The sequence below is a fragment of the Castor canadensis genome, chromosome 2, assembly GCF_047511655.1.
Source record: "Castor canadensis chromosome 2, mCasCan1.hap1v2, whole genome shotgun sequence".
Taxonomy (NCBI): domain Eukaryota; kingdom Metazoa; phylum Chordata; class Mammalia; order Rodentia; family Castoridae; genus Castor; species Castor canadensis.
Window position 1 is genome coordinate 66,421,574 of NC_133387.1, and position 25,448 is coordinate 66,447,021.

General features: G+C 41.2%; 1 protein-coding gene and 1 pseudogene across 4 annotated transcripts in view; one reads left to right on the forward strand and one right to left on the reverse strand.

Moving 5' to 3' along the window:
* Lhfpl3 (LHFPL tetraspan subfamily member 3) overlaps positions 1-25,448 on the forward strand; it is a 543,198-nt gene that overhangs the window by 501,691 nt on the left and 16,059 nt on the right. The window contains exon 4 of one of the 4 annotated variants that reach the window (XM_074064953.1): positions 24,821-25,448. The exons of the other annotated variants lie outside the window; for them this stretch is intronic. The gene's annotated coding sequence lies outside the window, so the exon portion shown is untranslated. The remainder of the gene's footprint in view (positions 1-24,820) is intronic. 4 annotated transcript variants of the gene reach the window in all.
* LOC141420671 (uncharacterized) overlaps positions 1,304-25,448 on the reverse strand; it is a 135,326-nt pseudogene continuing 111,181 nt past the window's right edge.

Genomic DNA, 25,448 nt, shown 5'->3' on the forward strand with positions numbered 1-25,448 from the left:
ACAGCAAAAAGAAAAAAAAGAGAGAGAGAGAGAGAGAGACAGAAAACCACAGATGTGGAATGTAGGATGTCAGATGTCAAGTTTGACATTACTCTGTCCAGAAAAGCATAGGAGTGCCGCACTAGAAGTCAGAATACTGTGCTAAAAATCACAAGTCAACAAGGAAGGGAGGAGGAGGGGAGAAAAGAGGGTCTTGGTGGAAATAGGGCAAAGGAAAAAGAGAAGGTTCTTGTCTAGAGGGCAAATCCACTCTTCAGGCACAGTTGTCCTGGTTCAGAAGGACCCTGCTTGGGAGCTGGACCTGGGCAGGGCTGGCTGTGCTAAGGGAAGCTCTGACTCATCTCGGTGCACACTTTGCTCTGGTACCCAGGGCCATGTGGCCAGTGTAGCCCACAGGCGCCAAGCTCAGAGGGGCCCCACAGCTGTTTAAGGCTCTGCAACCCCAGTCCTGGAATTACTAACAGTTGTATCTGCATTTGTGTTTTGTAAGTGAAGTCTGAGCACACAGGGGGGGATTTAGGGGAACTTGGAGATTGCTCATGTGCCCACCTTCTTGCTGCCTCCTCCTCCCTCTCCCTCTTCCTCTTCCAACTCTCATTCCTACCTCCCCACATTTCTGCCTCCTGGAAATCTGGGCCCTATCTGGCTTCCCCTCCTGTGCCTGCCCAGAAACCACTGCCACCCTTTGCCCCAGGCAGGGGTCTAGGCACAGGTGAGGAGGCTCATGGCTGTGTGTACCTATCCTGCAGTATCTGAAGGTAGGACACAGCAGTGGCCATCCCTACCCAGGGCTAAAAGCACTACAATATGCCTGGTGGCCAGTGGGTAGGAGACCACTGTCCAGTGAGAGGCAAGCCTACTGCTCACCCTGATCTAGCTACTAATATGGAGTTGCAATGTCCCATGGGGATACCTGTCTGCCGTGGGTTGGAGATACCAATACTGGAAAGGGAGGATCTCCAGGACCTGCCCCAAGTCAGGGGAATTGGACCAATGGCTGGTGGGAGGGAGAATCTGAAAAGCCATAAGGCCTGAGTGAACAGCCTGTGAGGATCTTGAAGTCTCCCAGGCCAGAGGGAGTGCTCCTAGTCAGCTCCCCAGAGCCTTCCTGGTACCTAGGGGAGCTTTCTCTTTTTTTTCCTTCCAACCTTCCCAAGTCTATGTTTGTCTTTTCTGGCCAGCTCAAGGTACCCTCCAGGGACAAAATAAGAAATTGTGCCATTTCACGGATTACACAGATGAGGTAAATGCTCCAGCATTTGCATTTTGAGCTGGCATTGTCCAATGTAAAGAGGACCAGTAAGACAATACTAACAATTTTTTATTTGTATTCACTTAGAATAACACTAAATAGCAACTTTAAAAATCCACAAGATGAAAGAAAGAGGGTTGGGGGAGAAAAGATTTTCTATTTTAGTATTTTTAGTGGTACTTCTTCCTGGTTTTGAAAAGAGTTTCCAATTCACACTGGGTCTACAAATTCTGTAGCTGGTCCTGACCTCACCCCATACTCCCTTGACTTGGAGATGATTCCCTTACACAATGTTAGGAAGGTTAGGAATGCTAATTCTTGATGGGGAAAGCAATTCCAAATCTAGTACTGTAGGCATTTGTTTGTTTGTTTGTTTGTTTGTGACAGGATCTCAACATGTAGCCCATCTTCCAACTCATTATCCTCCTGCTTCAGCTCCTGAGTGCTGGGATTACAGGTGTGCACCACCACACCTGCCATGTTCATCCACAGGAGACAAAAGCAAGAAACCTAGAAGTAAAAGAACAAAGAGATGCCCTCATTTAGAAAACTTGTAAGGGAAGAAAAAATTCTCCCTTTACCTCCCTGAGCTCCTAGCTGAGACAGACTCCCAAAACAAGACAGATTAACAAGTAAAAAATAAACAGGTAGTTCCCATGTATGCCTGGGAGCTACCCAGAGCTATGAACAAATCCCAGATGTTTTCTATGAGTTGAGTCTTACCATTTTAAGCTGAAACAAAAGGGAGGAATGTTGTGGAGAGTGGTCAGGAAAAGCACAGTAATCAGCACTTGTTTGCTGTGCAGTTAAGTCAGTGTTGTCTACACTGAGAATTCTCTAGTGTTTACAGTCATCTTTCTCTTCCTGTTACAGAGCACACTTATGGATGGAGATTGCTTTAATGCATGTAAATTGCTCTTACAAATGGGTAACTTCTACTCTTCAGAGCTTCTACAGTGCATGCAGTTTCTCAAAATACTCAGCTTACAGCATCCCTTGCGCTAAAGAGGCATGTTGGAGAGGCACGTTCCAGTCTACTCTAGCACCCAACACATTTTTAGGGTGACCTCTTCCATGAACAAGGCAGTGTGAGCTCCTTGGTGAGGTCAGTTCATCGATTATGAGAGACCCCCCTCAAATAATGCAGATTGTCATACTCCACATAGATTGTCTGTTCCCAGCATATCACAAATGATTTAGGTCATTTATCACCTCAGTCTGAAGTCTGGTGCCTCAAAAGACAACTAATTAATAAGCTTGTGGCTTCTCATAACTTGAGTGTGAAAAAGGAATAAATCAGAATTAAGTACAGAAAATATTTCTGTAGCACCAGTTGTCTAAGTAAAATTGTGGAGCTACGTTCTAAATGAGATTTGGAAAGAGAAAGTAAGCAATTTGGCCTTTCCTTCCAGGTCAAGAAAACTTTATTTAAATTGAGGCTTGCTACGCTTTATAAACTCCCTTCAATTACTCTCCATTGACTGATAATGGAGCCTCCCAAGCCCACCTTTCTTTGCACTCTCCTGCGCCTCAGTGAGCTCTTTAGGCAGGCAGGGGAGGCTTAATGTACTTCCTGTGAAATTGTACCATTCTCCTTGATCAGCTTATCCCAGCTTTGCAAATTGAAAAAATTTCATTCCTGGCATCAACAGCCTGTTAAATGGGTTCTGATTAATAATTGAATCTTAAGACCCTTTCAAGACAACATTTACGACAGATTGTGGGGAGGGGAGCGTGGTACTGTGCAGCACCCTGTCATGATGGAGCAGACTGATGACCTCAGATGAAGGTTAAGTGAAGAGTCCAGACTCCAGGGATGTTTACATCCTTACAAAACCTGTCATAAAAATGCACAGGAACAGCTCCCCTGTAGATTGATAGGCCTCCCATTCAGTTCTTAGTAATATACTTTTACCACTGACCGGACGCATTCTTCTTGTACTTAGAGTGTGACTGCAGGTCACATTCTTATGGCTAGCATTAAGCTCACTGGATTTTGAATTATTTATGATGGCGTTGCAGAATATTTCTTCCTTTAATCCTGAAGGAGAAAATACAGTCTCCTGAAATGTCAGGCTCAGAAACAGAGAGTCTCCGAGCTTAACAAAAAGAATAGCCCTTCTGCATGTTTTGCAGACAGGTGTCCAAATAACCCTAGATCTTTATGCCAAATCCTTTAAGTGTGCACTGTACCACATTCTCCCAGCCCTGCTTATGACTGCAGGTAATTTCAGTCCTGTTAGTCTTTCACCTACAGGAGAAAAAGAGGAGGAAAAGGAAAAGAATAAAGACTCTTAAGTTTAGATGAGCGCCCATCACATTTTAAGGCAACCCCTAGAGTTTCTCAGAGGAAGACTTTTGGCTTCCCTGAGGTATGGAAGCGGAACCATTTGGGGTATTGGCTTAAATGCTGATGGCTGCATTCTGCCCAGAGCTATCGATGCTGACTGAGAATTTTGAGGTTAAACAAAATTCTCTCTTCTGTAGCAGAGTCTGAAAACCAGCAAACCTCCTTAGTTTAAGTGAATAATCATATTTGCAAAATCTAAGGATCCAAACATTCTCTTGCACATGGAAGCATCTTTAAATCACTTCCTTAATAAGACTCTCTTGTAATTCCTAGAAGTTGAGAGCAAATTTCTTTCAACATTCCTCCTTTCAGTGACATGGATTGAGGATGTACTATGACTGCATCACTGTGCTAGGCTCTGTAAATTAACTAATCTGCATAGTTCTCTGTGAACATGGACATCCTACATGCTTGGTATACATTGGTTGCATCATAGGAATAAAAAGTGAATCTTTGAAAGGATTAGGAAAAAAGTAATAATAACAACGAGGAGACCTCAACTCCCCTGTTGCTGTGATTTTGCCACATACCAGGGACTTTGTCTTTAGTATTTTACCCTCACAATACCTGTGAAGCAGGTGCAGCTCAATAAGGCTCAGTGGAGCTACTCAACTAGTAAGCAATGGAACAGGGACTCCCTCCCAGCAGTCTGCTTCTAGAATGCAAGCTCTTATTCACCACTATTCCAACTGTCACAGCAGCTTTCCTTTCCCTAACAAGGCAACACCAGGAGGTGATGCTATCAAATGCAAATACTCTGTAACATCATGAGGTCTCCTACTTTCTATTCCAATGGTGATTCATTCCATATTAAGTCCATGAAGTATACAATATGTGCTGGGCTCTGGAGTGGAGGGGGTTTACAACATGAATAAATGTGTCCCCTTCAGAAGCCCCCAGTTGCTAAGACATTCAATCACATAGTCCAGAAGTAGGACTTAGAACTCCCAACTTCCTTATCTTGAGGCTGTTTAGCTGCTAGCCTGCCTTCCTAAAAAAAAGTCCCCAGAGAATTAATTTCCAGCCCCACTGCATTCTTGTGATCTTAGAATAACTCTGCCAGTGTGACTGTTCTTACACAAGCAAAACCACTCCTGGGGGTAGTGAATATTCAGAACCGAATTCCCTTTGTCATAAAATCTGGAGGATTATAATGTTTTTAAACACCTTTCAATGTGTTCAAGTCAGTCTTTTATCCTCCTTTCTGGATGCAAGAAAAAATTACTGAGCTCCCAAAACTGGCACCCTCAATATAATCCCTAATAAACAGAGTGAAACCCTACAGGAGAGCAGCAGGGAAATTTCTTCAGGAGAGAAATAGGTCATGTGGTTTGCAATCATTACTACACAGCTGCTTCTATGGCAAAGTCAAGTTAAAATAATGTTGTAAATTCTAGCTGCATCCCAGGCTACGTCCTGCTAGGATGATGGAAACCAAGCAAAAGTATCTCAACTGTCAACATGAATACCTTAAATACCTTTTAGGTATTTAACAGATACCTTAAATACCTTTTAGGTTTTCCCTGATGAAAGCTAGCAATGCAGACTTCTTTCACCCCAAACCAACCAATCCGTAAGAATTTTTCTCAGCACCTTGAACATGACAGGTGTTCTAGGACTAATGGGAGCAGGACAGTTCCAGGTGCTTAGTTCCAGGCTGTGGGACATTGAGACATGGGACAGGCTCTGATCTTTTTTTTTTTTTTTTTTTTGTCTTTTCTTTTTTGGTGCTGGGATCGAACCCAGGGCCTCGCACAAGCTAGGCAAGCACTGTACCACCAAGTTACATCCCAGCGCCCAAGACAGGCTCAGATCTTAAGCAAACTCTGTTGCAGGCCTTCCATACCTTACTCTTATTCCTCAATTGCAGAGCTACCTTGAGAGACTCTTGTTCAAACATAAATAACCAACAGTGCCAAGGTTGCCTGGCATGAACTTTGTCAGCATCCCAAACTGTGCCTCCCCAACTTGAAGACCCTCAATCCAGGGCCTCTTCCCACACCCTGTCTGCTTCCCACTTCCACTCCTAGGCAGCTGAGCATTGCTAAAGAAAGATCCTAATACAGTGATGCATCTGCTATGCCTTTGTGGCTTTGTGACTCTACCTTCCGCTGGGCACTCCCTGTCTCTAGGGGCCTCTTTCATTTATTCCTGTGGGCCCCTCCCCCACCATGTCTTCTCCAGAAGTGACTCCAAACCTCCTCTTTTCCCACACCTGTAACAAAACCCTCTGGGCCTCACAACACTTCTGCTGAGGTATAAATCACCAATGATAACTTCTCCAAATTCTTACTTCAAATTGTTTTATTTTCACCTTCATATCACCTCATCTTTCTCCATGTCCTCCATAACATCCTAGAGCCTACTTGTCCTCCATAAGTCTTAGTCTGGTCCCTCCAGAAATTGGAGTCCATCAATTATTTCCCCCCAACCACCACCATCAAAGAGCTCTCTTGTCATTAGCCTGTTTCCTGATCCTGTAAATGGCTACAGACTATTAGCTGCACCCTCCACAGTTTGAGCTTTTACCTGTTTTCTCACATTTTCACTACCAAAATTTCATTTAAAAAAATATGCCATGCCTTGGCACATGCCTATAATCCCAGCAATTGGGAGGTTGAAGCAGGCAGATCACAAGTTAGAGGACAGTTTGAGATACATACCCTATCTCAAAAAAAAAAAAAATCGGAGAGATTCCAACATGGCAACTAGAGGGAAGAAGCAGAAAGCGTGCTTCCTAAAGTAAAATCTTGGAGAGACACTAGAGATACACCTGGCAGGAGAAACCACCAAGAAGAGGCAAAACTCCGACACCTCCACACCCCCAGGCCGTGCATAGCATCCCCACTCCATGTTAAACAGAGAAACCAGGAGGGCTCCCACACGGCCAGATGCCAGCTCCTACCCTGCTTGGCAGACCACCAGGTGAGCAAACAAGCAGCATGTGGTACTCCCATAGAGAACCCTGGGACAAATCAGCATAGCCTCCTGACCCCCACCCAGAGGGAAATATGGGAAAAAACAAACTGAATAATAAACAAGCAGCTGAAAAAAAAAAAAAAGGACATGTAGCAAAGAGGACAGGCACCCTGAGCTCTGGAGAGTGGGGAAGGGACACTCCTTCACGCAAAGTGTAAACAAATAAGCCGGCCAGAAAAGGCAGGAGTGGCGGCCCCACCCCGCAACCTTGGAGTGGGGAAAGCTTGTAACAGTGTCTGTCATGTGGTATGCTCCCCGGGAGAGAGTGGGGGAGGGGCACCTCCCCATGTGAACTCTAAATAAAACAAAAAAAGACTGCAATTGCAACAGGCAGGTAGGGCTGTATACTGGAGAAAACATAAGGGGCATGAGAACTCTAAATAAACAAAGTCTGTGGGCCTAGGTGAGTGTAAAGCTCATTCCTGAGATCTGCAATAAATAAAGCCTGCAGCAGCAGCTGGCTGACAGTAGGTGGCAGGTGAGCTGCAGCCTCAGATAAACATTCACAAAGCTGTCTCCTATCTCCTTTTTTTTTTTTCCTTTGATGAGACAATGACAGAACTACTACTCAGACACCAACACCAGGTCTGGATGCTGAAACTTTATTATATTTGAACTTGGGAATTTCTTTTTTATACTCTCTCTGTCTCTCTAATGCCTGTTTAGCTCACTATTGATTAGTACACTATTTCTCCTGGTTTATTTCTTTGGCTTTGTTTTTTTTTTTTTGTTTGTTTGCTTGTTTTGTTTTATCTTTCTCTCTTTTTCTTTACCTTCTTTGCTTTCCCTCTCCTCTCACCCATCCATTCTAGATATCATCATTGTTACTATTACAAGCTAGACAATACTGAATTACAGGGAAGTACAGGGACAGTAACAGCAGCAAGGGGAATGATGGAAAGATGGAAAAAAAGAGGGAAACCATTTTCCCCCAAATAATAAATTAGTACAGGAACCAGAGGGAAATGAAGAAAACAGATGCCCAGATCCAGACTCCAAAAAAACAAAGATAAACTATGCCAAAGAACCCAATTAAGCCCACAAGAACACTCTGAAAGAAGAAATCCTGCAAGTAATCAATGAGAATTTTATAGAGATGATACTGGATATGGTCAACCAAAATGTACAGGAGACACTCAAGAAATTCCAATCAACAAAAATAGAGAATTTGGGAAAGCACAAGAACAAGTAAGAGAAACTACAGAAGCACTGTATAAACACCAAAGTGAAACAAAGAACATGATAAATAAAGAGATAAATGAACTCCGGAAGAAAATAGACAATATTAATGAGGAAGAAACTCAGGATATGGAAAACCTCAGAAAAAAAGAGCAAAACAGAAATGCAAAACAAAATGGAAGGCCAATCCAGCAGACAAGAACAAGCAGAAGACAGAATCTCAGAACTTGAAGATGAAATGGCAATTAAAGGAAAAACTGAAGAACTATTAGTTAAACAACTCAAGACCTGTGAAAAGAAAATGCAAGAACTCACTGACTACATCAAAAGACCAAACCTGAGAATCATGGGCATCAAAGAAGGAGAAGAGGTGCAAGCAAAAGGAATGCATAATATATTCAACAAAATGATAACAGAAAATTTCCCAAATCTAGAGAAAACTATGCCCATACAGGTACAGAAAGCCTCCAGAACACCAAACAGACCAGACCAAAATAGATTTACCCCATGACATATTATCATTAAAACAACAAGTACAGAGACTAGAGAAAGAATATTGAAGGCTGTAAGAGAGAAAAAACAAATAACATACAAAGGTAAACCCATCAAAATCACAGCAGACTTCTCAACAGAAACATTAAAAGCAAGAAGAGCTTGGGGTGAGGTCTTCCGGGCACTGAATGAAAATAACTTCAACCTAGGATACTCTACCTAGCAAAACTATCATTCAAAATAGATGGAGCAATAAAAGTCTTCCATGATAAGCAGAAACTAAAACAATATATGACCACAAAGCCACCTCTACAAAAGATTCTTCAAGGGATTCTGTACACAGAAAGTGAAATCCAACATAACCATGAAAAGGCAGGCAGTACCAAACCACAGGAGAAGAAAAGGCAAGAAAGTAGAGAGTAACATCAATTTAGCTACACCCAATCAAACCCTCAAACAACTAAGACAACTAAATGATAGGAATCACCACATACCTATCAATACTAACACTTAATGTTAACGGAATTAATTCCCCCATCGAAAGGCACCATTTGAGAAACTGGATTAAAAAGGAAGATCCAACAGTCTGTTGTTTACAGGAGACCCATCTCATAGACAGAAACAAGCACTGGCTTAGGGTGAAAGACTGGAAGAAGATTTACCAAGTCAATGGCCCCCAAAAACAGGTAGGAGTAGCAATACTTATCTCAGTCAAAGTAGACTTCAAACCTACATTGATCAAACTAGATAAAGAAGGACATTCCATACTAATAAAAGGGGAACTAGATCAAAAGGAAATAATAATTATCAACCAATATGCACCCAAAGTCAATGCACCCAATTTCATCAAACATACCCTAAAGGACCTTAAAACATATATCAACTCCAACACAGTGGTAGTGGGAGACTTTAACACCCCACTATCATCAATAGATAGGTCATCCAAACAAAAAATTGATAAAGAAATCTTAGATCTAAAACATATCACAGATCAAATGGACATACTTGATGTCTACAGAACATTTCATCCAACTTCTACACAATATACATTTTTCTCAGCAGCCCACAGAACTACCTCCAAAATAGATCATATCCTAGGGCACAAAGCAAGCCTCAGCAAATATAAGAAAATAGAAATTATACCATGCATTCTATCTGATCACAATGCAATAAAATTAGAACTCAACAACAAAAATAAAGACAAAAAACATGCAAACACCTGGAAACTGAATAACTCATTGCTTAATGAACAATGGGTCATTGATGAAATAAAAGAGGAAATTAAAAGTTTCCTGGAAAATCAATGAAAATGAAAACACAACCTACCAGAACCTATGGGACACAACAAAGGCAGTCCTAAAAGGAAAGTTTATAGCCATGACTGCATATATTAAAAAGACTGAAAGATCTCAAATCAATGACCTAATGATACATCTCAAACTCCTAGAAAAACAAGAATAAGCAAATCCCAAAACAAATAGAAGGAGAGAAATAATAAAAATAACAGCTGAATTCAATGAACTAGAAACCAAAAAAAAGACAAAGAATTAATGAAACAAAAAGTTGGTTCTTTGAAAAAATAAACAAGATCAATAGACCCCTGGCAAACCTGACTAAAATGAGGAGAGAAAAAACCCAAATCAGTAAAATCAGGAATGCAAAAGGGGAGATAGCAACAAACACCATGGAAGTCCAGGAAATCATCAGAGACTACTTTGAGAACCTATATTCAAACAAATTTGAAAATCTTGAAGAAATGGACAGATTTCTAGATACTTATGATCATTCAAAACTGAACCAAGAGGACATTAATCACCTAGATTAATAGATCTATATCACAAAATGAAATTGAAGCAGCAATCAAGAGTCTCCCCAAAAAGAAAAGTCCAGGACCTGATGGATTCTCTGCTGAATTCTATCAGACTAAAGAAGAACTAGTACCAACTCTCCTTAAACTGTTCCATGAAGTAGAAAGAGAAGGAACACTGCCTAACTCATTTTATGAAGCCAATATTACTCTCATCCCAAAACCAGACAAACAGACCTCCCAAAAGGAGACCTACAGGCCAATTTCCTTAATGAATATTAATGCAAAAATCCTTAATAAAATAATGGCAAACCAAATCCAACAACACATCAGAAAGATCATGCACCATGACCAAGTCGGTTTCATCCCAGGGATGCAGGGGTAGTTCAACATATGCAAATCTATAAATGTAATATAGCACATCAACAGAAGCAAAGACAAAAAACACATGATCATCTCAATAGATGCAGAAAAAGCCTTTGACAAGAACTAACACCACTTCATGACAAAAGCTCTAAGAAAGCTAGGTATAAACGGAATGTACCTCAACATTGTAAAGGCTATATATGACAAACCTACAGCCAACATCATATTTAATGGTTAAAAACTGAAACCATTCCCCCTAAAATCATGAACAAGACAAGGATGCCCACTATCTCCACTCCTATTCAACATAGTACTGGCATTTCTAGCCAGAGCAATTAGGCAAGAAGAAGAAATAAAATGAATACAAATAGGTAAAGAAACTGTCAAAATATCCTTATTTGCAGACGATATGATCCTATACCTTAAAGACCAAAAAAGTTCTACCCAAAAACTCTTAGATACCATAAACAGCTACAGTAAGGTGTCAGGATACAAAATCAACTTGCAAAAATCATTAGCTTTTCTATACACCAACAACGAACTGAGAAGGAATATATGGAAACAATTCCATTCACAATAGCCTCAAAAAAAATCAAATACCTAGGAGTAAATTTAACAAAGGATGTGAATGACCTCTACAAGGAGAATTACAAACTCCTGAAGAAAGAGATCAAGGAAGACTACAGAAGATGAAAAGATGTCCCATGTTCATGGATCAGTAGAATCAACAGAGTAAAAATGGCTATACTACCAAAAGCAATCTACATGTTTAATGCAATTCCCATCAGAATCCCAATGACTTTAATCACAGAGATTGAAAAATCTACCCTAAAGTTCATTTGGAAACACAAGAGACTGAGAATAGCCAAGGCACTACTCAGCAAAAAGAGCAATGCTGGAGGTATCACAATACCCGACTTCAAAATATATTACAAAGCAATTGCAATAAAAACAGCATGGTACTGGCACAAAAACAGACATGAAGACCAGTGGAACAGAATAGAGGACCCAGATATGAATCCACACAACTATACCCACCTCATTTTTGACAAACATGCCAAAACTACACGACGGAGAAAATACAGCCTCTTCAACAAATGTTGCTGGGAAAAGTGGTTACCCGTTTGCAAGAAGCTGAAACTAGATCCATGTCTATCATCCTGTACTAGTATCAACTCAAAATGGATCAAGAACCTAAATATCAGACCTGAAACTCTGAAGTTACTACAGGAAGGAACAGGAAACACTCTGGAACTAATAGGTATAGGCAAAAACTTCCTCAGTAGAACCCCAACAGCCCAGCAACTAAGAAACAGGATGAATAAATGGGACTTCAGAAAATTAAAAAGCTTCTGCACAACAAAAGAAATGGCCTCTAAACTGAAGAGACCATCCACAGAGTGGGAGAAAATATTTGCCAGCTATACATCAGACAAGGGACTGATAACCAGAATATACAGGGAACTTAAGAAACTAAACTCTCCTAAAATCAATGAACCAATTAAGAAATGGGCAACTGAACTAAACAGAACTTTCTCAAAAGAAATTCAAATGGCAAAAAAACACATGAAAAAAAGCTCACCATCTCTAGCCATAAAGGAAATGCAAATCAAAACCTCACTAATATTCCACCTCACCCCTGTTAAAATAACCATCATCAAAAACACCACCAACAACATGTGTTGGTGAGGATGTGGGGAAAAAGGAACCCTAGTCCCACTGCTGGTGGGAATGCAAGCTGGTGCAACCACTCTGGAAAAAAATTGGAGACTTCTTAAAAATCTAAACATAGACCTGCCATATGATCCAGCAATCCCACTCCTGGGGATATACCCAGAGGAATGCAACACAGGTTACTCCAGAGGCACCTGCACACCCATGTTTATTGCAGCGCTATTCACAATAGCCAAGTTATGGAAACAGCCAAGATGCCCCACTACTGATGAATGGATAAAGAAAATGTGGTATTTATACACAATGGAATTTTACTCAGCCATGAGGAAGAATGAAATCTTATCATTTGCAGATAAATGGATGGAACTGGAGATCATCATTCTGAGCGAGGTCAGCCAGGCTCAGGAGACCAAAAATCGTATGTTCTCCCTCATATGCGGACTTTAGATCTAGGGCAAATACAGCAGTGTGGTTGGACTTGGATCACATGACAAGGGGAGAGCACATACGGGAGATATAGAAATAGGTAGAAAACCCAAAACATGAAAGCGTTTGATGTCCCCACTCCAGAGAAACTAATACAGAAACCTTAAAGCGACAGAGGTTAACATGAGAAGGGGATCAGGAACCAGTGTAAAGATCAGTTAGAGATGAATCAACATGGGTTGTAACACATGGGTACACGAAAACAATGTTAAGAATCTCTCTGTATAGCTTTCCTTAACTCAATTAGCAAAAACACTTTGTCTTCCTTATTATGCGTATGTCTTTTCTTCAAAAAAATTAGTGATAAGGGCAAAATAGGACCTGCCTGGAACTGAGGGGGGAGGGGAAGATAGGGTGGGGGCGGAGGGCAGGGTGGAGAAATGATCCAAACAATGTATGCACATGTGAATAAATGAATAAATAAATAAAAAGACCCATGTAATGAGTAAACCTTCAAACATCTAAAACAAATATACGTTATTATGTCCAAAATATAAATATATAATTATATGTATGTATTATAAAAATATAATTTATATGTATATATTTTATTCTGAAACACAAAAACATAATTCATAAAGGAAATTATGCTATATTTAGCCACATTAAAAGTTTAAATTCCTATATAACCAAAAATACCATAACTGACTTAAAAGATAGTTCATTGTCTTGGAGAAGATATTTTCCAAACATTTAATCAAGGATTGTATTCATACTTTATATAAATTATTTTTAATTAATAAAAATTTCAGGAAATCTGGTGGCCAATAAAGATCCTCAAACTAAGGCTGGAGAAATGGTTCGGGTGGTAAAGTGCCTGCCTAGCAAACATAAAGCCCTAAGTTCAAACTCCAGTACTGTCAAAAAGACAAAGATCCTCAAACTAGGGGTCTTGAAGGCACACAAGACTCTTGTCTGACGCAGTGCAGTTTGATCATTAAATGCTTTGGTGCTGAATAATGCTGGGATCTATGGGATGTAGTTATTCCCTGAATGTATTTATCATAACTTTGAATGTCAACTAATGATTTGCTAAGTCTTTGCTTATCCAGGCTGATCAAACATTTTACTTTTAATAAAAAAAAAGTCCATAGCCTGTGTGGGGGTTCATGAGGATATTATAAGTTTCATGACCTAAACAGAGCTGCTCTAGTTCCCCCAGGAGAGTTTTCAAAGGCAGCCTGGGACAATAGGGTCTACCCCCACCCTTCCACAACACCCCTTCCTCTTGTTGCCTCCTCACAAAAGCATCAGGATTTTCTTACCATACTCTGAACAGGAGCAGTAAGGAGGGCCCATCCTTAGTATCTTAAATGGTGCCTATATATATGTTAGACTACAAGTATTAATATGCATATTTCATCCTCAGAATGTAAATTTGTGGGGGGCAATACTGGAGTGTGAACTCAGTCTAGCCCTCTCCTGCTTGAGCCACGTCTCCAGCTAGAATGTAAATTATTTCTAGAAAAAAATTCCAAGCTCTGCCAGTGAATGCCTCTGTCTTCTGGCATCTCTCTTTGTTCTTGCTAAGAACTAGAAAAATTAAATCAAATATTTAAATAACCTTATATCTCCTCTGCCTCCAGGTTTGACAGGGACACATTAAGTATACTAAGAACCCAGCCTGAAGCAGACAGGAAAACTGAATCTTCTTCATTTTGAATTTTTTTCTGGACAATGTTTTTGTCAACACAACTACCAGAGGCGATGCTATATCAGCCTTTTCCTTGACAATCTTGCACTCTCCGCTGTCACAGGCAATTAGGTGCTATTCATAGGTTTTATTGTTTTTTTAAAAGTAGAACGCAAGCAAAATAATAGGATATAGTAGGTGAATCCTACATTCACCGTTTTTTAGCATATATTAATTGTACATGGGGCTTTCATTGTGATATTTCCATATGTGCATATTTGCACTTTGATCATATTCACCCCTCTATTACTTTTCTTTCTCCCCCTCTTCCATCCCCCCTTTTTGCAATTTTGATGGATTTCATTATGTTGTTTTCACACGTGACTATAATGTGCTCCAAACATATTTACCCTCTCCTTTTAACTTGCTGCTAGTTCCCCTACCAAATAGCCCTCCTTTACATTCACTACAACTCACTGTTGATAAAGGCTTTATTTCAATAGAATATAAGCCCCACATGTTTAATTTATATTAGTTGTATTGACTGTGTTTTATAGAAGAAAGGGAATGAACAAAAATACCACCAAAAACACTTTGCCCATCTAAGAGGACATAAGACAGATCAAGAGAGCATAAGACAGATCTGGATTTGCTATTTAGCTCTGTGCCTTACAATTTATATGACCTCAGGAAATTTATGTAACAATTTTTTGTTATTTACAAAATGAGCAATAATATCTACCTCAGGGAGGTCTTGCAGGGATTGTGCCCACATCAGTTAGACCTCAGCAGGAGACAGATGGCACCCTCAAACAGGATATCCTAGGAGAATTTAGTGAAGCAGCTATTTACAATGAGTGGGGGGCAGTAAGGAGAACCATGTGGAAAGATGAGGCCTCCTATAGCAACAGAGGGAGCCATTGCCTAAAAGGAGTGGTTCCCAACAACTGGAAAGAGGACAGCTGAGGCTCTGTGAATGACTCTGGTTTCTGAAGGGTGGGCTGCCAGGAACCTTGATTTCCCTTGAAAGAATGCAGCCACCAACCGGTGACCCTTGGAAAAGAAAATCCCCCAACCTCTTTTTCCTTCCATCTTCCATTCTCCTGCTGATTTTCCTTCTGACTGAAGCCAGAAAGCAAAGGAGCCCAAGTGCTGCAGTGTGGAGAGGTCACCCTCCAGGGTCAGCCAGCCAGGTGGAGGGAAGAGAGAATGGATCAGGAAAGGTAATCATAAAATACCAAGCAACTGCTTTATAAACTTTAGTCTTCTTCCTCACTCTTCTTGGTTGTGTCACCAAGCAATGCTGATCTGTAGACTGGAAAAAAAAAGTAAGCTCTTACACCATCTTGAAAAGTCCCAATGCAAAGCGCATTCACTATTCTATTTGATCCCCTTAGCACTTTGTAGGTAAATGGGACAAGGTGGTATTATACTGAGGTTGAGAGATTAAGTGACTTCTCAGAGCCCATAAAGGGCTCAAGGATATAACCCAGACCCATTAGATTTGAGACATGTCCAGAGATACAGATGCTATTTATTTTGAAGATAAAACTTTGAGTAAACTAATGTGCCTTAAGCATTTTCATAATTTAGATGTCTTCCATCTGGCAGAAAGTTGTACCTCCAAAAAAGGATTTGACCCCACTTATAGTAAAGTATGTGTGTATGTACAGTACATATGCACATGTGTTTATGTGTATGTTATTCATAAAAAAACAAGATACATATGTGGCTAGCAAAGTAGAATGAAGATATCAGAAACAAGTAATGACACATACTTCAAATTTATACTGATCATAAAAGTTATTTAGTGGCCGTGGCTTCAAATTTGAGTCTGAGTTTCTTGGCATAAGTAAGTTACACGATTCTCATTACCAGGAAAGAAGCAATGTTCTATTTTCTCAGGGGAAAAAAAAACAAGGAAATGTTCCTAGAAATGACTTCTAAAATAAGTTTCTTATGGAGGAATCTTCCTTCTATCTAAGACATCGAGTGACATAATGGACAGTGTCCTTAACGACAGTTTTATAGCATATGAAAAGAAATGTATTTCCATGGCTACTTCTTGAAGTCAGGAAACAACATGCAAGTTCATCTTGGTGAAGGTGACTCTGGGAGAAGTTACACTACTGGTGTGAGCACCGGGCTTCAGGCAATTCAACATGGACAGAAGAGGACCTTGAAGAGTGTAGGGGAGAGAAGAGGGACTCCTTCCCTCTCAGGTTTTCTTCCCCAAACAGCATTTCTGCCAGTTTCTTAATTGGCAGACTTCTAAAAGTCACTCTCTCCCTCGAGGCCTGGAGTGAGTGCTGCTGTCCCATACTGAGGACCCAGGGAACTCTTGAGCTGTGGAGCAGGCCAGCACATGACAAGGCTGTGCTACCCTGTCATTCCTGGAGATTAAGTTTAAGTACCAGCTCCACCACTTACCAACTGTGACCACAGGCAAGGCACTTACTCTCACTAGGACTACTTGAACCTCTGGGAAATGGAGTAGTAATGTCTAGCTCACAAGGCACAGCCCTCAGGTGAAAATTCGTGAAGGCTCTTAGCATAGAGTTTGTATCCTTCTTGACAAGGGCAAAATAAATGGCAGACACTCATGTCATCACAGGCATGATCTCAAATCTAAGAACCTGACTTTGTAGAGCTTTCAACAAGGTGGAGAAGCCAAACTGAAAAACTCTCCCAACTCTAAAGTTAAGGCTGGTCGTTGGTGACAGCAGGAATTTCAGCAAAGACTGGAGGCCCAGTTCTTATAGAGACTGGGGATTTTGACGTCTTCCTCTGTGGCAACAGAGAGGTCACCATGAACTCCAAACAAGCTGGAATATAGGATCTGGGCTCCTGGAGGACTCAGCCATCCCAAATCCACCTGAATGAAAGATGTGTAGCATCCTCTAAAACATCCCAAAGAGAAGGAAAGGATCTCACCTGTAACCTCTGTCCTCATGGACTTGAGGGAGTGGTGGGCACCATGTGAATAGTCATGAGAGGATCCAGGTCAAGGTCAAGGCAAGGGCTGGGCAAATAACAGCACTTAACTGCTAGCCCACCTACTCAACCTGTTTTCCTTTGCCACTTAATCCATTCATTGCTAGTGCAGGTTGAAGCACTAAACATTTCAGAAGGCGAAGTAGATATGTATGTGTGTGTGTGTGTGTGTTTGTGTGTGTGCATATGTATGTGTATATGAATATTTGTCAGGTTTATTTGGTTTTCAGCTCAGCTTCCTAAAAGGAAAATGTGTCAAGAAAATATCTTGTTGATTATTTTAAAAGAAAAACTGTAGCTGGAGATCCTACTAAGGAAAACAATAACAAAAGTATAGTAATTGTTAAACTTAGATTTTTAACAATATACAAATGTGCTCATGCACTCCCACACCCACACATTTTATTTCTTTCTCTGTACATTTCCAAAAGAATTTCATGTAGTAACAGTGAGCTGCCTTCTCACGACATTTGCCCTGATAGGGAAATCTCTGGATGCGAGGCAAGGCCCTATGAGATCCTTTGTTGCACCCATTTTCCAGAGCTACTATTGGCTGTCCTCAGAGTGGTGTGGTCAAGTGTGATGTTACTGGAGGGGAGTTGGAGTTGAAGGGGAAGGGAGAGCATTAAGCAGACATCAACACCACTCTTGGAGTGAACAGGAGGTGAGGCTAGACATATAGCAGAACTCCCAAGAAATGTCATTTGCACATAGCTGGCAGTTGCTCTAACCTCATTTCTCTAATTCTATTATTAGAATGTTCAAAATATTAACCTCACTCTGGATATTAAATTAATTTGGACAAATCACAATTGATGCCAATTAACAGTACTGAAGAGCATTTCCTCTTAAAACTATAATTCACAATTGTTCATAATTGCAATCTAATTTATTTGCTTTAATTAATATTTGACTTATATAAAATGAGATGGGAGAAATTTTTAAGAGTGTCTTTCTGCTGACAGTGTTTTTGTGCCTTAAAAGAAAGCCTTTTGCATGCAGGTAATTATTTCTCATGTCAAGAGGCTCTCAGAGCACAACACACATGTTCATTCCAGCTCATTCATCACACCTAATCCTAAAAACATGAAAGCTCAATAGTCTGATGGTTCTGGCAGAAGATAACTTTCTATGAATTATCCTTTCTGTTTTGTAAGGCAAAATGCTCATTCACCATAAATAGAGTAAGCTGCCAACAAATTGCGAAGTCAAATTTGTCCTCTGTGCTCACCCATACTTTGTTCCTTGACCTCCTTGATGGTGTCTCTCTGCACTTACCCCCAAATCTTCACACCATCAGGCCACCTTCCCTCCATCCAAATCCAAGCCAGCTCTGACTCGCTGAAATGCTCAGGTTCATACCTAGCCTAACTCCTTCAAAATATACTAGTCCTGAATCCTGGTCCTTAGACCCACCTGGGTGAATTAGTTAATTCATTGTAAAACATTATGTAGCTGAAAATAGTTTGCTACATTCCTTCAAGATGATCCCAGATAATACAGTTTTTTTTTTTTATTTATTTTTGACAGTTTGAACTAAAAGCCTTGTGCATGCTAGGTAAGTCCTCTACCACTCGAGCCATGCCCCCAGCCCTTTTTGCTTTTTTCAGTTATTTGTTTTAATAGGGTCTTGCATTTATGCCTGGGCATAGGATGACCCTAATCCTCCTATTTACATACTTCTGGAGTCACTGGGACGACACGCATGCACCACCATGCTCAGCCTTTATTGGTTGACATGGGAGTCTCTCCAACTTTTTGCTCAGGTTGGCCTCAAACGTCAATCCTTCTGATCTCCGCCTCTCAGTAGCTAGACCTATAGGTGAGCCACTGTGCATGGCTATAGGTCCATTTTAACCAAGAGCTTCAGAGTCTTAGATGTGTTTAATGGTGATGAAAATATTAGTTGCTTCAAAGCAGAGAGAGGAAATTTTTCAGACTTTAACAAGCTTTTTAGGATTCTTTAAACTACATGATAAAAAAAATAAAATACATAGGTAAATAACTCCACACCCACAATAAGAGGTAGAAGAATTTCCCACTTAGGCACTGGTTCAATCTTTATTTCAAATATTTAAGAACTAACTACTAGAGATAAAGAACTAACTACTAGAGATAAAGATGTGCTTTATATTTACAAAGTACTAGAAATAAGAGGAACCAGAGGAGTGTGAAGTAAAAGGGCAGAGCTCCCAGAGCATTTTCTAACCTTGGCCAAGATTATGGCAAGGTAGTTTCCCCAAGATCTTCTTTCACAACATTCTAACTAATGTTCTCTCATTTCCAAGATATATATCAAAGACCTCATATTGGAGGACTCTTTAAAAATTGACATTAATAGTCACATGGAATAATGTGTTTCTTAAAGGTATTTCATCTTGGCTGAAGCTTAAATTAACCGTTCTCCTGGCAGCTGGGTACATAATGAATTGTATTACAAGTAATTCTATTTTTAGCTCACTAGTGCATTGGCAGACAGACTGTTAAAAACAGAAGCAGGCCTAGTAGAGTTCAGAAGCCCCGGAGCTTTGCTTTCCTGATTAATGAAAATGAAGCTGGTTCTGCAGCCTGAAGGGCTGGGGGAAGGTGTGTGCAGCTACCCTCAGGTCCAAGGCTAGGGCTTGTAATTATTGGTCATTAGTGTGTAATGTGTCAATGAGGCCGAAGCTGAGGGACGCAGTTCTCGCGGGAGCTTCCTAGAATTGTTCAGATACTGGGAGTGAACTCTGAGTGTTTGATCTCGTGGAAAGCGTGGTATTTTTAAGAATCTTTCCTATTGCCCTGCTCAGAGCTGTGCGTCAGTTCATTGTTCTCTCCAGCATTTCTCGGCATACCCGACTGGTAGCCACTAGGGGGCACCAAAGCAGCCCTTCCCAGAGGGAAGTGTGCACCTCGCGAATTCGCTACAGAGCAAGTGGCTCATCAGTCAAGGTCTTGGCCTAGATCTATGTTACCTGCGCTGTGTGGTTTCCACAGTGCAACACGTGCTTGAGCTGAGGACCTGGCCTCTTTAGCACGCAACCAGTGATCAGGACCTCCCTCAGAAGGAGAGAGGGTGCCTGGAACGTGCCGTACTCAGTCCCTCAGTGCACACCATAAATAAACCTGGAGCTGCAGTGGGCTCAGGTGCTAAGGCATTTAATTCCATTCCCTTCCTGTCTCCTTCCTCAGGGACACTCTGAGATGTACTTTCTGTGCTAGTTCAAAAGTCTTCATTTGGCAGCTTGGCAAACACGTGTCCCCTCGAGATCCCGGGCCCATCCGCTCTCCCTTAAGGTTTCCCAGTAGAGATCCCCAGCCACCTGCATCAGAATCACCCGGACTGCAAACTTGGAATTTCTAGACACAAGACCTAGGAATCTGAATTTAGTGAGTTTTCTAGGTGAGTCTTACCCATGATAAAGCTTCAGAATCTCTGCTGTATTCTTAGGGAGATTTTTGTTTTTAAATAGAATACGGTGCAGATTGATCTCAACCAGCTGCTAGGAGGGAAATTAGCTGATTATTTGATTAAAGTAATTCACACTGAGCTAAATAAATTCCCATTTCAGGAGAATTTGCATTCTGACATTTTGCAAGCCTTAATAAATATCCAATTAGTGAAATGTGTGGGATGGATATTTAAAAAAAAACTACCTTACCTGTGACCCAGGGCAGGGCGGTGGAACTTTTACATGGGCATGGAAAGAACCGGGTCTGTAACTTAGCTGCGCACTCCTCCTGCCCTGGACCCACTGACACTCAGACCCAAGAATGCTGACTAGCAGAGAGGAGAAGAGACAATGGGATGGAAAGCAAATGAAGAGGGATGGACATTGAGGAAAGGTTGTGGTGGAGGAGAGAGAGGAGGGAGAGGTCCAGGGAAAGTGGAGCGGGAAAAGGAAGAGGGAAGAAGGCCACATGAGTGCTCTCGGTTTATGCAGATGCAGCAGACTGGTGGAAAAGGGTTCAGACACTGTCTTCACACTCTGCTCTAGGGAAGGTCACAACTGAAACCCTGATTTTATTTCTTACCCTCTAGTGACTCCCATTGCATTGAGAATAATTCAAACTGCCTTACCATGGCCCAAAAGTCCTGTAGAAACTGCCCCATCCAGTTGTGGACTCATCTCTCCAGCTCCCCTGGCTTCTCTGCTATTGCTCCTGCCAATGCCCTACCTAAAAGCACACATCCCTGGGATCTCTTGCTGCCACACTCATTCAGGGGAACCTTCTCTCACCACCTGCTCTAGAATAGCAGCTGTATTCTTGCCCCATTTATAGCTCTTAAAACTACCTGATGACATACATAGTCTTTTTGCCCATTGAATACAAGCCTTATGAGAGCTGGGACTTATTACTTTTGTCCACCTCTGCATCCCAACACCTAAAACAGTACTTAATCCATCATAGTATCCAACTAATATTTATCAAATGAATGGAAGAGACTAAGAAAAAGTACCAATGTAAGTAAGGATGGCTACTGATGGTAAGGCAACATCTAAAGCCTTCCTAACAGAGCTAGAAGAAAGGATGGAGCTACTGCTATCCCCTTTGTGCTGTTTCAGGGGTGCCTGCACCAGGATAAGGAATGTTCCTATTTCATTCTAATAAATGGTCATTTCTGGAGTCCTGGATCTCCTCTTTGCACACGTAGAAACACTCTACTTTATTCCTTGCTCATAAGTGCTCAAAAATTATGCATTCACAATTACCAAATCACAAACTTAGCTTTTACCCATTTACTGTACATAAAACAGAGCTAATGAGATTAGGCAACAGGAAGCTTTTCTATTGCAAAATTATATTAATGGAGTCTCCCAGGGACTAAGCTGCTCTCGCTGCTCTCTCTGAAAATTAAGCACATTCCAGAAATCACATTAGAACTCTTTCAGTCCTCCATGGGTCTCTGGGGTTAAGGGAAGGGAAGACTGATGTAGCTTCACAAAGCAGTTCACTTACCCTCAACACATAGCTGTGGATTTGGGAGTTTGCTTTATGGCTTTCTTCCTGTGCCTTAAAGAAATCCATAGTGTTTTTTCTTTTAATGCCAAAACTTGTAATATTGGCAGTCATTTCTTCCTAAGTATTTCCCACAAAGATGGCCATTAACTCCCACCAGTGGCATTAGCTCCACAGCAAGAGGCAAAATGACTCTCAAAGAAATAACTAAAGTGAAGAATAGATGACTATCTAACTTGTTATATAAGAATATTATCTGAGACTGGCTTCCCAATAAGCAGCCCTCTAAGCAAGGATGTAAGTGTAAGCAATTTGTTTAGGAAGATAGCCCAGAAAATAAGAAGAGAAGGCAGAGCAAGATAGGAAGGGAAGGGCAGGCAATAAATGGTGTTTTATTATCTTAGTCTGTTTTCTGTTGTTGTAACAAAATACTTGAGACCAGATAATTTATAAAGAATAGGAATTTGTTTAGCTCACTGGGAAGTCCAAAAGCATGGCACCAGCATCTACTGGGAGCTTTCCTGTTACATCATAACCAGTGGATGGCATCACACAGTGAGATAGGTCAAGCACAAGCATGCTAGCTTGGGTGTCTCTTGGTCATCTTACAAAGCCACCAGTACTACCACAAGGGATTCCTACCCTTGTGACCTTATCTAATCCTAATTACCTCCCAAAGCCTTCACCTCCAAATACCATTGAATTGGGAGATAATGTTTTCAACACATAAACTTTTGGGAGACACAGTCGAACCATAGGAGTTATCAAGCAAGTCATTACTTGGGTAACTGGAACTTAATTCCACTGGGAAACTCAGCATGCAGGGCAAGGGAAATGATATTTATACATCAATTCTCATCAACCATTGACTGAGGACTGCTGGGTAGGTGATGTTGATTCCCCAGTACTTCCAGTCTGCCCCATGGGTAAGCAGAGAGGACTCTGGGAGTCAGAAAAAGTCTCTGGGAAGAAAAGGATACGGGGGCTGATGGATGGACATTGAGCCAGTGTGCACTAAGACAGTAAAGCCCAGGGGAAAGTGGCAGAGAACTGACAGCCTCTGCTATGTGTATTAACTTTTCCAAAAAGTATTTCCTAAGAACTGCTGTTTCCCATAAAGTCATCTTGTGCGTAGACAGAGCTTAACAGGAGAACCTGGAACAAGTTCTCTGAAAACTGAAAGCTTAGAGATATTTGGTTATCTTGGTTCAAGTTGAGTAGATTGGACCTATTCATGGTGATTTGAGAGTTGCTTTGGGTTTTGTTCATGTCAACTATCAGCAGCTTGAGTGACAGAACAACTTATTTTAAAAAAGAAAGAGAACGAGAGAAAGCAGATCAAGTCAGGGACTAGAGAAAGCAGCCCTATCTGTTATTCTGGAAGCTGGTACTTCCCTGGAATAGCCACCAGAAAAAGGGCAGCCTTCTGCTGTGGGAGGGACCTTCTCCATAAAGCCTCTCAATTCACTCCTCCTGGACCAAGAACCTCAGATACATTTACACATACATGCATGCTCACTGGGGGATATGATATTGAAGGCACAACACTGATTAACTTGTTTTCATGTTCAAGAATGTTTTTAAGACACCTCACCCCTTCCAACAGCAAACAGTGTAGTTATCCAATCATGTACCATGCAGAAGTGCATGTGTTCCACAGCAAACAGGACCTACCTTACGAGAGGCATTCTGCTAACAGAGATTCAGAATGAAATACCTAGTTCTTGACATAACCAATGTCAGTAAGGAAGATACCCTCGTAAGTAGAAATGTCATACTACAACGGAGTCATTGTTATATGTATGAACAACGCATGAACCATCATGTGCAAGCGTGTAGAGGCAAAAGTCTTAAACAACTGTCCATGTTTAGAAAAGCTTCTCAAAGGATAATTGGATGTTTGAGATGAGTCTAAGAAGGAAGAGGGAGATTCCTCTCTAAATTGTTTTCATCATTTATTAATCTGTTGAAATCCCCACACTGACTTTTGAAAAGTCAAGCTTTTTGACTTTTGGTACAAAAGTCAAGCTTTTTGGTACTGGGTTCAACTCCAGGGCTAGGCAAGTACTCTACCACTAAGCTACACCCCCAACCCCAAAAGTTAAGCTTGCATCAGAAAGTAAGTTTAAAAAGAGGAAGGAAAAGATACAGTTGTGTGATAGCATCACCTCACACAGACACAGTGAACCTGACCATGTCAGAGGGACAAGAAGAAAAGGAATGCATATTATTGAGACTCATAAAAGCAACCAACTCAAAATTGAGAGAGAAAGAAAGCAAGAAGAAACAAAAGTCCTCACTTTTCTAGAGGAGACTCAACAGATATTGTCTAAAATTAATAAATGAATTAACAGCAATACTAGCATATTATCTAGACTACTGAAGTAACTACTGTAATAAAACTGGAAAATATTTAATTTTAAAAAAAAAACATTATTTCCAGGGAGTAGGACTGGGTATTACAAAATCACCTCATGGTTTGATTTTTTTTAACTATAGGTACATATCACCATGATAAGGGAGAAATTTAAAAATTCGAGCTAGTATGCTGTACCTGGTATATTACACAATCTCAAAATTATGTCCCATAAGTTTTTCTTATTAGGGAGCAATCTTAATTATATCTCCTAGACGTGTTACTTCCTTCTCTCTTCTCTCCTCATACAGCCCTCGGAATGAGGAAACATCTGAGAGAGGAAGCATCCCCTCTCAACCCTCATGGAGCAAACCAGAGACCCCAAGTTACAACTCCCCGCAGAAATGGCCAATTGCTGCCTTGAGCACTGGTGGGGCCCCAGAACTCCTGGCCTAATGCTTACATGTGGGGCTGAAATCAAGCTGCTACATTGGCTGTGTGTTTGTCTCTTTAGTACTGACAGTCCTTTCCCTTCCGTGGATTCTGAACACTTGCCTGGTGAAAGCCTTGATGCCCAGAGTTGAGATAAATGGCTATCAGGGAGGAAACAATTTCAGGCCAGAGACCACAGGAGGTAGGAACAGCCAGGAGGCCAGTTCTTCCAACTTGGCCTTCAGCTAGCTGACGCCTGCCTGCTGGGGACAGTGAGAACTACCTTTGTGCTTTCTTCATTTTTTTTTTTTTAACCTGAAATAAATCGAATGTGGCTCCTGAGAAGGTGCTGTCCAGGGGGCAAGGCACCCTTGTGTTTTCCTGCCTCACAAGCTGAAATGCAGGACCATGGCCCCAGGAGACCTGACCAGCACTGCCCTGTCTCCCTCCATTTCCCTCTGTCTTCCTCCCCACAGGCCTGCAGCCCAGTAGGTGGTCACTGAAAGG